This window comes from Taudactylus pleione, unplaced genomic scaffold (assembly GCF_031769625.1).
Source record: "Taudactylus pleione unplaced genomic scaffold, aTauple2 ptg000447l, whole genome shotgun sequence".
NCBI lineage: Eukaryota > Metazoa > Chordata > Amphibia > Anura > Myobatrachidae > Taudactylus > Taudactylus pleione.
The window spans coordinates 5,322,615-5,337,117 of record NW_028284849.1 but is presented as its reverse complement, the minus strand read 5'-3'; positions in this window follow the sequence as shown (position 1 = coordinate 5,337,117).

Below are 14,503 nucleotides of genomic sequence, written 5' to 3'. Positions count from 1 at the left end.
AGGACTCCCTGCCCCCATTACTTACTCAGAGAGACAGTAACAGCAAACGTCCTATCTAATACCCCATTTTTGGTAGGACAGTCCTGATTTTTTGAACCTCAAAACAAGTGGAACTTGTTTTGACTTAAAAAAAAAGAGAGGCATGCTTGAACGGGTCCGGATCCTGGTTTAAAGGACTGTGGGTGTAGGCAGTTTGGGGGTGGGGTCAATTGGGAATTGCCTAAACAAGTTGATATTTATTAAAATAGTGGAAAAATAAATTTATTCTTTGGCCCTTGACCTCAAATCTGAACGTATGACATGAATAGGCAGCGTGGTTGGCGTAGCGGTTAGCATTGTTTTCTCATCGCACTGAGGCTATGAATTCAATTTGTATTCCCTATCTGTGTGGAGTTTGCATGTCCACTCTGTATTTGTGTGGGTGCTCCGGTTTTCTCGCACACTCCAAAAACATACTTGTAAGTTAAATGGCTTATTACAAAAATGTGAACCCTAGTGTGTGTCCATGTACAGGGAATGTAGATTGTAAGCTCCACTGAGGCAAGGACTGGTGTGACTTACTGATAACGTGCAGAGCAGTCATGTGCTGGGTAACGCGCAGAGCAGTCATGTGCTGGGTAACGCGCAGAGCAGTCATGTGCTGGGTAACGCGCAGAGCAGTCATGTGCTGGGTAACGCGCAGAGCAGTCCTGTGCTGGGTAACGCGCAGAGCAGTCCTGTGCTGGGTAACGCGCAGAGCAGTCATGTGCTGGGTAACGCGCAGAGCAGTCATGTGCTGGGTAATGCGCAGAGCAGTCATGTGCTGGGTAACGCGCAGAGCAGTCATGTGCTGGGTAACGTGCAGAGCAGTCATGTGCTGGGTAACGCGCAGAGCAGTCATGTGCTGGGTAACGCGCAGAGCAGTCATGTGCTGGGCAACGCGCAGAGCAGTCATGTGCTGGGCAACGCGCAGAGCAGTCATGTGCTGGGTAACGCGCAGAGCAGTCATGTGCTGGGTAACGCGCAGAGCAGTCATGTGCTGGGTAACGCGCAGAGCAGTCATGTGCTGGGTAACGCTCAGAGCAGTCATGTGCTGGGTAACGCGCAGAGCAGTCATGTGCTGGGTAACGCGCAGAGCAGTCATGTGCTGGGTAACGCGCAGAGCAGTCATGTGCTGGGTAACGCGCAGAGCAGTCATGTGCTGAGCAACGCGCAGAGCAGTCATGTGATGGGTAACGCGCAGAGCAGTCATGTGCTGGGTAACGCTCAGAGCAGTGATGTGCTGGGTAACGCTCAGAGCAGTCATGTGCTGGGTAACACGCAGAGCAGTCATGTGCTGAGTAACGCGCAGAGCAGTCATGTGCTGGGTAACATTGCTTGTGGCCACAGTATAGTGAATATAGATGTGCACAAGAACATATACTGTAAATAGCATTTATCATTGTATGGTAGTTGTAGTGTGTAATGGTGCTTCAAGGTCAACTGTACACAATGCAACGATGCCGGCATCCCAACAGGTTTAGGATACCGACACCTGTCAGACGATATCCTAACCCTCCCCATCTTCCGACCCCTAACCGTCCCTCCCTGCTGCCTAAACCTAACCTCCCCTTTAGTGCATAACCCTTCCCCTAGTGCCTAACCTTAAGCGTCCCCCTAACCCCAGTACTTACCGCCGAGATGCTGGTGGTTGGGAATACCGACACCTGTCACAATCCCGGCGTCGGCATTCTAAGAGCCGGCATCCCGACTGACGTATTCTGACCGCATCCCCATTGCAACTAGTATGTAATCACAAGAGATGTTTGTCATGGAAGTAAATTTGGATGCAAGGAACTGGAATTATTATGAAGTAGGACTTGCGCAGAGGGCCCGATTCACTATGGAACGCAACTGCGAATGCCGTAGAGATTTACGCCGCAGTTCAACTGCGATAGTATGCTAATCCATTGCGATCACTATGCCGCTGCTACACTGCACAAGGACGCCCACTTTACCTTACACACATCCGTGATATTTACCATCGGTAACATGGATCAGACCCATACGCACACTTACACAGGCTCTGACCTTACTCAGGAATTGCTAACCTCAGCGCACGCTATGTGGCCTCCGGCTGCGTATGGCATCGTAGTGGATAATTAATGCACGCCCCTGTAACGGCGATCTAACGCACTGACACGCCTGCGTTTCCCTGACCACCCCCCCATCCCCACCCACAAACGGCCCATCCTGTCAGTCACTCTGTGATGGTTCTGTGTAGCCGCTGCAATCGCAGTCCCAATCGCAGTGACCGGCTCGCGCACAGCGATGCACACGCATGCACAGAACGCAACAATCGGTCGATTGCATGCGTATTAGCAACTGCGTTCCATGCGGAATCAGGCCCAGAGTCCAGTACAGTTAGGAGCCGATTGGTTCGTACTTTATTTCCGTCCACTTTATTTTTTTTCCCCAAGGCTTAGTACATAGACCCCTAATTACTAAAGCTCTCCCAACATACAAGCTGGAACCCAATATTATGCCGTCGGAATAACCTAAAAATGTAGAGGTTAGTTTTGTGTAGGCCACAAAAAGTGATTGTGGTGCTGCTCCCTCGTCTGTCCTGTGTACAATCAGAAGGACGCTGGCTTATTACATCACCACTGCAATCATGAGTCTCCTCAGTCATGCGTTTACCACAGGGGGGGAAATCAGCCTGGAATTTATACCCCGACACAGTTCTTGCCACCGTCATGTCTGCCATCTTACTTGTGTGGTCTAGATTACACGAAGGCTGAGGAGTTTCTACATTTCAGAAAACCAATTGACGTGGCGAGGAAGCGGTTCCCTGGGTGAGCGCTTTCTCCTTTCGTTGGTGCTGTCCCTTTAATTGCTGCAGAGTTTAGGAGAAAAAAATAAATAAATAAGACAATTTGGGATTTTCCAGGATGGGCTGAAATATTGGCCCTGGAACCTTATCCGCTCAAATCTAATTCCCCTCACAAACAACAGGATTCATTCTTACCAAATAAATGTAAGATCTGAGCCGTCAGCTGAAACCAGCCAATGAAGAGCAAAATACAAAACAAATGTGCCCCTGATGTTTTTGGCTGGGAGGTGAGGTTATCTGATTCCGGGGCATGAATGTCCGTGTATATCTAACGCGCAGCCCCTCGCTACCCTTCAGTGTAACCATATCGCCTGTTTGTCTTGGAACATTGAGCAATGAATTCATCATTTATTTAAACTGCAGCGAGCGCCGATTTCCCAGCTTAGTCCAATAACATGTAGACATTCCAGGCTCCCCTCAGCTTGTCACTCCACTGGAAGCTGGTGGGGGGCAGCCCGGAGAGCGGGATGGGGAGAGTGGGGAATTCTGCAGCCCACCCTGGAGATACACTGGCCCCACACATTCCAGAAATAAATAGATATACATCTACAATAGGCATAAAAAAGGTTACACCTCAATATATATATATATAATGTATCATATTTGCGTAAAAAATTAAAATAAATAAAAAGTGATTATGTAAACCCCTATAACGGAATAATGTATGTGTGTGTGTGTGTGTGTGTGTGTGTATATATATATATATATATATATATACACACACACATAGTATATATGTTATTACAATTAATTTGTAAAAGCCATGATTCCTTATATATTTTACGATCGGCTCTCTGTATCTTCCGGGAGTACTAAAAAGATTGTCTGTAATGGTAGAGATTAGTATCCCAGTGATAATTAGACACATGGGGAAAGCCGTGTCCTTAGGATCTCTTCCCCCATGCAGGGCTGTCGAGGCTGTGGATGGGCCTGGGTGCGGGGGTGTGGCATCCTAGAGGGGTGTGGTTATGTCTCCCCTGTACTCCCAGGTCCCCTAGAGATTTGGGCCCATGATGTAACACCCTACCCATCTCTTCATATATCACAGCGTGACCCTGATAATAGGCAAGAAATTACAGTAACGTTATCACTGGTGTTTCCAGAATTAAAAGAAATATCTGTATTATTCAATGAAATCCAAATAATTTCTTACACAGCTCCCCTAATATCAGAACTATGACATCAGCTGACGACGATATCACATATTATTATATGTTTTACCAGTTTGTAGTAGATTCAAAATACTAAAGTAAAATGAATTACTAAAGCAGAATAAAATGTACCCCTGTAATTGTTAGAAAATAATATAGCATCAATACTAAGAAAACAGATGAGGACTAATTTCATTGTAATAACATGTGAGAAATATATATATGTACAGTTCATTGTGATTTTGTGTCTTTTTTTAAGTCTTGTATGTAGCACATGTATTGCAGTCTTGTATGTAGCACATGTATTGCAGTCTTGTATGTAGCACATGTGTTGCAGTCTTGTATGTAGAACATGTATTGCAGTCTTGTATGTAGTACATGTATCACAGTCTTGTATGTAGTACATGTATCACAGTCTTGTATGTAACACATGTATTGCAGTCTTGTATGTAGCACATGTATCGCAGTCTTGTATGTAGCACATGTATTGCAGTCTTGTATGTAGCACATGTATTGCAGTCTTGTATATAGCACATGTATTGCAGTCTTGTATGTAGCACATGTATTGCAGTCTTGTATGTAGCACATGTATTGCAGTCTTGTATGTAGCACATGTATTGCAGTCTTGTATGTAGCACATGTATTGCAGTCTTGTATGTAGCACATGTATTGCAGTCTTGTATGTAGCACATGTATTGCAGTCTTGTATATAGCACATGTATTGCAGTCTTGTATGTAGCACATGTATTGCAGTCTTGTATGTAGCACATGTATTGCAGTCTTGTATGTAGCACATGTATTGCAGTCTTGTATATAGCACATGTATTGCAGTCTTGTATGTAGCACATGTATTGCAGTCTTGTATGTAGCACATGTATTGCAGTCTTGTATGTAGCACATGTATTGCAGTCTTGTATGTAGCACATGTATTGCAGTCTTGTATGTAGCACATGTATTGCAGTCTTGTATGTAGCACATGTATTGCAGTCTTGTATGTAGCACATGTGTTGCAGTCTTGTATGTAGAACATGTATCGCAGTCTTGTATGTAGTACATGTATCGCAGTCTTGTATGTAGTACATGTATCACAGTCTTGTATGTAACACATGTATTGCAGTCTTGTATGTAGCACATGTATCGCAGTCTTGTATGTAGCACATGTATTGCAGTCTTGTATGTAGCACATGTATTGCAGTCTTGTATGTAGCACATGTATTGCAGTCTTGTATGTAGCACATGTATTGCAGTCTTGTATGTAGCACATGTATTGCAGTCTTGTATGTAGCACATGTATTGCAGTCTTGTATGTAGCACATGTATTGCAGTCTTGTATGTAGCACATGTATTGCAGTCTTGTATGTAGCACATGTATTGCAGTCTTGTATGTAGCACATGTATTGCAGTCTTGTATGTAGCACATGTATTGCAGTCTTGTATGTAGCACATGTATTGCAGTCTTGTATGTAGCACATGTATCGCAGTCTTGTATGTAGCACATGTATCGCAGTCTTGTATGTAGCACATGTATCGCAGTCTTGTATGTAGCACATGTATCGCAGTCTTGTATGTAGCACATGTATCGCAGTCTTGTATGTAGCACATGTATTGCAGTCTTGTATGTAGCACATGTATTGCAGTCTTGTATGTAGCACATGTATTGCAGTCTTGTATGTAGCACATGTATTGCAGTCTTGTATGTAGCACATGTATTGCAGTCTTGTATGTAGCACATGTATTGCAGTCTTGTATGTAGCACATGTATTGCAGTCTTGTATGTAGCACATGTGTTGCAGTCTTGTATGTAGCACATGTATTGCAGTCTTGTATGTAGCACATGTATTGCAGTCTTGTATGTAGCACATGTATCGCAGTCTTGTATGTAGCACATGTATCGCAGTCTTGTATGTAGCACATGTATCGCAGTCTTGTATGTAGCACATGTATCGCAGTCTTGTATGTAGCACATGTATCGCAGTCTTGTATGTAGCACATGTATCGCAGTCTTGTATGTAGCACATGTATTGCAGTCTTGTATGTAGCACATGTATTGCAGTCTTGTATGTAGCACATGTATTGCAGTCTTGTATGTAGCACATGTATTGCAGTCTTGTATGTAGCACATGTATTGCAGTCTTGTATGTAGCACATGTATTGCAGTCTTGTATGTAGCACATGTGTTGCAGTCTTGTATGTAGCACATGTGTTGCAGTCTTGTATGTAGCACATGTATTGCAGTCTTGTATGTAGCACATGTATTGCAGTCTTGTATGTAGCACATGTATTGCAGTCTTGTATGTAGCACATGTATTGCAGTCTTGTATGTAGCACATGTATTGCAGTCTTGTATGTAGCACATGTATCACAGTCTTGTATGTAGCACATGTATCGCAGTCTTGTATGTAGCACATGTATTGCAGTCTTGTATGTAGCACATGTATTGCAGTCTTGTATGTAGCACATGTATTGCAGTCTTGTATGTAGCACATGTATCACAGTCTTGTATGTAGCACATGTATTGCAGTCTTGTATGTAGCACATGTATTGCAGTCTTGTATGTAGCACATGTATTGCAGTCTTGTATGTAGCACATGTATTGCAGTCTTGTATGTAGCACATGTATTGCAGTCTTGTATGTAGCACATGTATTGCAGTCTTGTATGTAGCACATGTATCACAGTCTTGTATGTAGCACATGTATTGCAGTCTTGTATGTAGCACATGTATTGCAGTCTTGTATGTAGCACATGTATTGCAGTCTTGTATGTAGCACATGTATTGCAGTCTTGTATGTAGCACATGTATTGCAGTCTTGTATGTAGCACATGTGTTGCTTTTCTGTCGTTGTTTATAAATATTGTATCTAATTGCAATTATACTCAATAGCAATGTCTCGCTTTTCAAATGTTGGGGGTACAACTAATGAAGATGTGCTGCCAGGGGGTACCTGTATTGTATTATATGGAGGCAATAATAGAATTATAATTGTAAAGGTAAATAAGAATACTGTATATAAATTTCCTAGCGTAGATGTTTATATAAGTGCTGTCTTTTCAATTTAAACCAGCACATTCATTGGCACATTTCTTTATATATTACTTGTTGAACATTTGTATATATATAACATTTTCAATGTTCTTTAGAGCTCTTTATGAACTTGTATTTACTTAGACTTATTAGATGTTTTTATGTACAGGTTGAGTCTCCCATATCCAAATACTCAGAAATACGGAATATTTTCAGTATAACTGAGATAGTGAAACTTTTGTTTTTTGATGGTACAATGTACAGAAACTTTGTCTAAGGCGCAACATTTTTAAAACTATTGTATAAAATGACCTTCGGGCTGTGTGTATAGGGTGTATATGAAGCCATAAATGAATTTCATGTATGTACACAAACTTTGTTTGAGCCACAAAATTATTGAAAATATTGTATAAAATGACCTGCAGGCTGTGTATAAGGTGTATATAGAACATAAATGCATTCTGTGATTAGATTTGGGTCCCATTCCCAAGATATTTCATTATGATATGCAAATATTCCAAAATAGGTAATATTCCAATATCCAAAATACCCCTGGTCCCAAGCATATTGGATATGGGAGACTCAACCTGTATTGCAATTTATCTCTGTTTTATTTATTTTAACTTTATTAAATCGCAGTCACTTCATTTTCATTGCATTATTTTCTTCAAATTTTACATGTCTTTATTATATATGTATTTTATATTTCAAATAGGCAGCAGCGGGTACAGACATTATATACATTGCAGTGCACACCCGAACCCACTGGTCACAGACACAGCATAAACACACAATGTTATGTCAGGATCGAGATCTGAACTGGCTTCTGGTGATCAGGTTCTGCTGGGGTGTGTAGTTCCACCACAGCTGGACAGGTTACCTCTGCAGATTGAGGGTGGTACAAGCAGCGAGTAACGTTCCAGAGGTTGTACTCCTGACGCCGTGCAGCGGGGATTGTTCCCAGTCTATGTTATCATTAGACATGACGGAGTTCTGCTTACACGGCCTGACTTCATTCACATTATACAACAATACACACTGGGTCCAGCGTTCCTCCGCTGTGTTTATCCAGGAAAGAGAGAGATGTTAGAATAGTAAACAGACAGAAGAGCCTGTTACTATTGTCAGGATTCCTGTTATGTGGAGTAATGACTCTTGCACAGTATGGGGTTATATATCAGAATAAATATTAGGGACAGACTGTGGGCTTCATTCAGAGGCGGCCGTACGGTCTACGACCGCATGGCCGCCTTGATGTTTGTCCAGTGCGCATACGCACGATGGTGACCACCCACAGCTATTGCGAGCACCCAGGATGATGGTCGCAATGGTCTAGACCAGGGGTCTTCAAACTTGGCCCTCCAGCTGCTGTGGAACTACACATCCCAGCATGCACTGCCATAGTTTTAGCATGCTGTTATATCAAGAAGGTGGTAGTGCATGCTGAGATGTGTAGTTCCACAGCAGCTGGAGGGCCAAGTTTGAAGACCTATGGTCTAGACCATCGCGACCGTCGGGGCTTGCGGTAGGGTCTCGTGGCCGCAAGCCCCAGAGAGCTTCTGGCTCTAATAGAGCCGGAAGCTCTCTCACTGACATCACTGGTGATGTCAGTGGGGCCGCCCACAAACGGCAGGCATTCGCTTGGGAACGCCTCCGTTTGTGAAGCCACCCCCCCTGCCACGCCTACAAAACGGGGCGAGCTGTCGATCATCATCAACAGCCGCCCCTTTTGTAGTGAGCCATGGAGCGAGAGAATTCTCTCTCGCTCCGGGGCTTGCGTACGCGCAGTGCGGCCGCTGCACGTGCGCAGAGCACACCATCAACCCGCTCGTGAGCGCTCAAGCGCTTGCGAGCGGGTCTGAATCAGGCCCATAGTGTACAGTGCTGAGCCAATAAACTGAGCATTAACCACACAATTACACAGGTATTTAGCAGCTTGTCGGTACACCTGCCTATATAAAGTTAGTTATTGAAACTCTGTATAACCTCACCTACTTGGTCGCTACTTGGACCACGAAATGTGTCAGCCCTCCCCTACACTAACGAGCCTCATCATTGGGTCTAAGCAGTGTACTCCGTGGTAATCCTCGCCGTTTCCATTGGTGCTTATCTCTGGATTTATCTGCCGAGTCATATACCTGTAGTTCCATTTCATTCATTTCTGGACACTAATGAGTCCCACGTTTTTTATTTTTTTTTATTTTTACCACCTAGAGTTCCTAACAGGAACGTGAAACTTCGAATTACCAGCTAACAGTATATTGATACACACTATGGGCCGTATTCAATTAGGCAGCGAAAAGTCGAAATCGGCGATATGACGTAATTTTCGCATGTTTTAATTATCCCCGTATTCAATTACAAAGACGGGTGGTGAAAAAAAGTGCAGAATTGGGGTTTACGGATGCAGGCTTAAAAAAAATAGCCTGCACCCCTGGGAATGTCATTTTTAAAAAAACTGTGTAAAAAAAAAGTTAAAAGAAAAAAAATCGGGACACCCAAAAAAATTACGTTGAAAAAAAAAAAATATATGGAACACACTTCTAAAATAGCCAAATTACATTCAGAGGGGTTCCCAAGTATGCGGCAGGTGTTTTCTTCATTGCGGGAGTAGCGGCAGATGCATTTTTGTAGAAGTTTTAAAAATCACTTTAGGGACTTAAAAAATGCTTACCCCCATTTTCATGTACCCCAAATTAGATATTTTTTTTTTTTGGTAAAAATAACTATTCCTAAGTGCTATTCTTCACCCCTTCTTCATAGCCGCAAATATGCACCCGCCGCGGCTATTAGAAACCCTGACTTCCTTCAGCAGGTAAAATTGGGGGTACCCATAGTGATCCCCCATGTCTAGACATCTTTAGGGGGGGTCCCTGGAATATTTCCTGAAAATTCCCGATTTTTGGCGATACTTACCTTTCCGCCGGCTCCCGTTTTCGTTGTTTTCTAATTGAATACGGGGATAGGGCGGACACGCGCCCTATATTTTATCCCCGGAAAACCTACGATGTGGAGTGAAAAGTACAGCACAGACTTTTCGCTCCCAAATTGAATAACCCCCTATGTATTTGATGTGTTTACTAACGTAACCTGTATATTATATTGTCTTATATATGTCCACATTTTTAATGCATTGTAATTTTTTATGACTTAGTAAACTGTTTTGTGCTTTTGCTGTCACACACAAGATCCCCTCCCCTTTAGAATGTAAGCCAGTGATTCCCAACCTCGGTCCTCAAGGCACACTGACAGTCCTGGTTTTAGTGATATCCATGCTTAAGCACAGAGGGTTAAATCAAAATAAGTGAGGTACTAATTAGGTCAACTGTGCTCAAGTATGGCTAGACTTAAAACCAGGACTGTTAGTGTGCCTTGAGGACCGAGGTTGGGAATCCCTGATGTAAGTTCTTACGAGCAGGGCCCTCTAACCTCGTGTGCTTCTCCTTACTTTACTTTCATCTACTTCAAGTTCTTCCTCCATACTAGGGCACCTAACACTTGGGCCCTCATTCAGAGCCACTCGCTATCGGCAGTACGCTCGTTCCGAGCGATGTTCGCACATCTGCGCATGCGTACGGTTTTTAGTACGCATGCGTGAACCAGTCAGTGCGGCCGAAAATCATTTGTACGCTATATAGCGAGTGCCTGCTATTTTGAGTGACAGAATGAGGCGTATGTGGGTGGTAACAGGGGAAGGTGCTTGAAAACGGGGAGTGGAGATCCGAACGCAGGCGTGCTTAAAGGTCAAAACGGGCGTTTTATGGGTGTGCATAATTAATACAGCAGCGTCATTGACCACGTCACTTGGTTTTTTTTAACTCAGAACTGCTCGCAAAATAGCGGTTGAAAAAACCAACCACAAGAATAGCGAGCAGTTCATACGCTGTACGATGTACTCGATTAATCTAATAAATAGCGGACATGACGTATGGTGCGAGCGGCCAGGGGGCGTTTTTATCAAATAAACGAGCGTATGTTTTGCTCGCTCGTTCAGACTTAGAGGTGTGAACAGACTGCAATTTGCATTTGAATAGCCACCCCTTGTTTTTGAACGAACGACCGCAAATAGCGAACGGCTCTGAATCAGGCCCTTGGTTGCTTATCTGGGTGTTATGGCCGCTAATGTAGCAATGTATATTATCCATGTCCTCGTCCTGTACTGTACTGTAAGTCACCGGTCCACCTATTTGTTTATGTACTTTGTAAGGCGCTGTGGAACACTTGTGGCACCATATAAATAAAGGAGATGCGTACAGCATCCTGGCGGACGGGTTGCAGACGCTTACATTACCAGCACCGGCATACCAATGGTCATAATCCTGACGCCAGCATCCCAACCACAGGGATGCCGAAGGTAAGTAGCAGGGTGGGGCCAAGGGTTAGGTTTAGGGGTTAGGCACTAAGGGGAGGGTTAGGGTTAGGCACTAAGAGGGGAGGGTTAGGTTTAGGGGTTAGGCACTAAGGGGAGGGTTAGGGTTAGGCACTAAGGGGAGGGTTAGGCACTAGGGGGAGGGTTAGGTTAGGCACTAAAGGGGGAGGGTTAGGTTTAGGGGTTAGGCACTAAGGGGAGGGTTAGGCATTAGGGGGAGAGTTAGGTTTAGGGTGCGGGGAGGGGGAGGTTAGGTTCCGGCACTAAGGAGGGAGGGTTAGGCACTAAGGGGAGGGTTAGGTTAAGGGTGCGGGGAGGGGGAAGTTAGGTTCAGGCACTAAGGGGAGGGTTAGGTTAAGGGTGTGGGGAGGGGGAGGTTAGGTTCAGGCACTAAGGGGGGAGGGTTAGGGTTTGGCACTAGCGGGAGGTTAGGTTCAGGCACTAGGGGGAGGTTAGGGTTTGGCACCAAAGAGGGAGGGTTAGGGGTAGGGAGAGGGGGAGGGTTAGGCACTAGGCGGACGGTTAGGTTTAGGGTGCAGGGAGGGGGAGGTTAGGTTCAGGCACTAGGAGGGGGAGGGTTAGGCACTAGGTGGAGGTTAGGGTTAGGCACTAAGGGAGGGTTAGGGTTAGGCTCTAGGGGGAGGGTTAGGTTAAGGGTGTGGGGAGGGGGAGGTTAGGTTCAGGCACTAGGGGGAGGATTAGGGTTAGGCACTAAGGGAGGGTTAGGGTTAGGCACTAGGGGGAGGGTTAGGTTAAGGGTGTGGGGAGGGGGAGGTTAGGTTCAGGCACTAGGGGGAGGATTAGGGTTAGGCACTAAGGGAGGGTTAGGCACTAGGGGGAGGGTTGGGTTAAGGGTCTGGGGAGGGGGAGGTTAGGTTCAGGCACTAAGGGGGGAGGGTTAGGGTTAGGCACTAAAAGGGGAGGGTTAGGTTTAGGGGTTAGGCACTAAGGGGAGGGTTAGGCACTAGGGGGAGGGTTAGGTTAAGGGTGTGGGGAGGGGGAGGTTAGGTTCAGGCACTAGGGGGAGGATTAGGGTTAGACACTAGGGGGAGGGTTGGGTTAAGGGTGTGGGGAGGGGGATGTTAGGTTCAGGCACTAAGGGGGGAGGGTTAGGGTTTGGCACTAGGGGGAGGTTAGGGTTAGGCACTAGGGGGAGGTTAGGTTCAGGCACTAGGGAGAGGTTAGGGTTTGGCACTAGGGGGATGTTAGGGTTAGGCACCAAAGAGGGAGGGTTAGGGGTAGGGAGAGGGGGAGGGTTAGCATAGCGACAGGATCCCGACTGTCATACTGATTCCAAATAAAGGGTAATAACAATAATAATGTATCTTTTGAATAACTGCTTACTATTAAAGCGCGGCCGTATTATTCTCTGTTTCAGAGGACCCGACAAAGTTCTCAGCTCACAGCCTGGCTGTGAGGACCTGAGTCTGGTGGGGAAAGAGAGGGATAGAGGCAGAAGTTTGATGAGATGAACGTTCCGGCCCATAACTAAGCAATGAGAGCCACAGTATCCGGATGAAGGTAATAAACCGCCACAAGACATTTCTCTCCCTAACGGCCCTGGCTGCGTAGCAAAAATGCAGTAAAACAGGAACCAGCTTTGTACACTGAGCAGGGCCCGGCATCAGCACCTTATAATGGAGTTTGACAATTGTGACCTGCGATGGTCCGATATCGCCCCGGGGTCACGGCAGGTTCCCATTCACTGGGGAACGTCCAAAATCCAGGGATTAGGTTCTGCTGTGTGCGATTAAGTCTCAGCGCTGTAACAGTGGCACATGGGATAATGTGTTTCTGAGTTGACTTTGGCAAAACTTCCTCAATGAGTAAACTCTCTCCGAGAGTCATTTCTTGTGCTTTCCTAATGTAATAAGGCAACTAAAATAGAAATCAGGATTATTTTAGCATCCTGCTGTTCCCGTAGCCATGATCAAAGCCCGGTTTAGAGTTCATTTGGATGGAGATCAATACAAACAAAACTCGGTTCGGATCCAAGATGACCACACTTAAACTGCCTAGAAAATGTCTTGTTTGCTTAAGTTTGTTTTCCAGCCTAAATCTATGTGTAAATAGAGGGAACTTGCAATGGATCGTACTTCATCCTGCTGTAGGGTGGGAGACTGTTGTGACCCCAGAGAGAACACTGATAATACTGGGAGCGCAGGTGGCGAGTCACGCTGGGCCAGACTGGCTGCCGCAATGACACTAACCAAACATCTGCACATTGTGGTGTTGTGCTCTCTATTGCAAATACATCTTGCTGCAGAGAAAATAAAGCGGGTTAACGGTCTTTCACATCTATAAGGAAATAGATCTCGCGCTCCAAGTCTGAGCGCACTAACGAGCCATGTGTAACACAAATGTCAGAGGGAAGCGGGAAAGTTCAGTGACTGGCGAGGAAACATCAAGGGCTCTGTGTAATGAAATATATATATATATATATATATATATATGTATATATATATATATAATATATATATATTATATATACACTGTACAGTCAGTACAGAGTCTCTCTCTTCTCTCTCTTACTTTCTGACAGGAAAAGCACAGAGCTCCCGGAAGTGTCACTGCTCCATTTACGTCATTACAATCGGCTATTTTTAGTTGTTGGTATTTTAGCCTTATCCCCCCCATTCCCCCGGCTGAGAGGAGGGAACCTGGCCAGGCTGCAGCCAATCTCCCCCTACCCAGGAACGGATTGGGGAACAGTGGCCCTAATTCAGAGCCGGACGCTCTGACCAGAGCGCTCGCTCTGGATCAGGGCCGTCCTATTTAAATGTGGAGCAGCTTTTTGGACGCGCGCATAGCTGTGGGTTACCACCCACAGCTTATGTGAGCGTCCATGATGATGGTCGCGATGGTCAAGACCATCGCGAACATCGGGCTTGCGACGAGACCCTGTGGTAGGGTCTCGTGACCGCAAGTCCTGGAGTGATTTTGGCTCTATCAGTGATGTCAGTGGGGCCGGACCCAGACGGTAGGCGTTCCCATGGAACGCCTCCGTCTGGCAGCCACGCCACCGGCTTGCCCACCAAAGGGGGCGTGCTGTCAATCACCATCGACAGCACGCCCCCTTTGGGGCGAGACCCGGAGTGACAGTTTGGG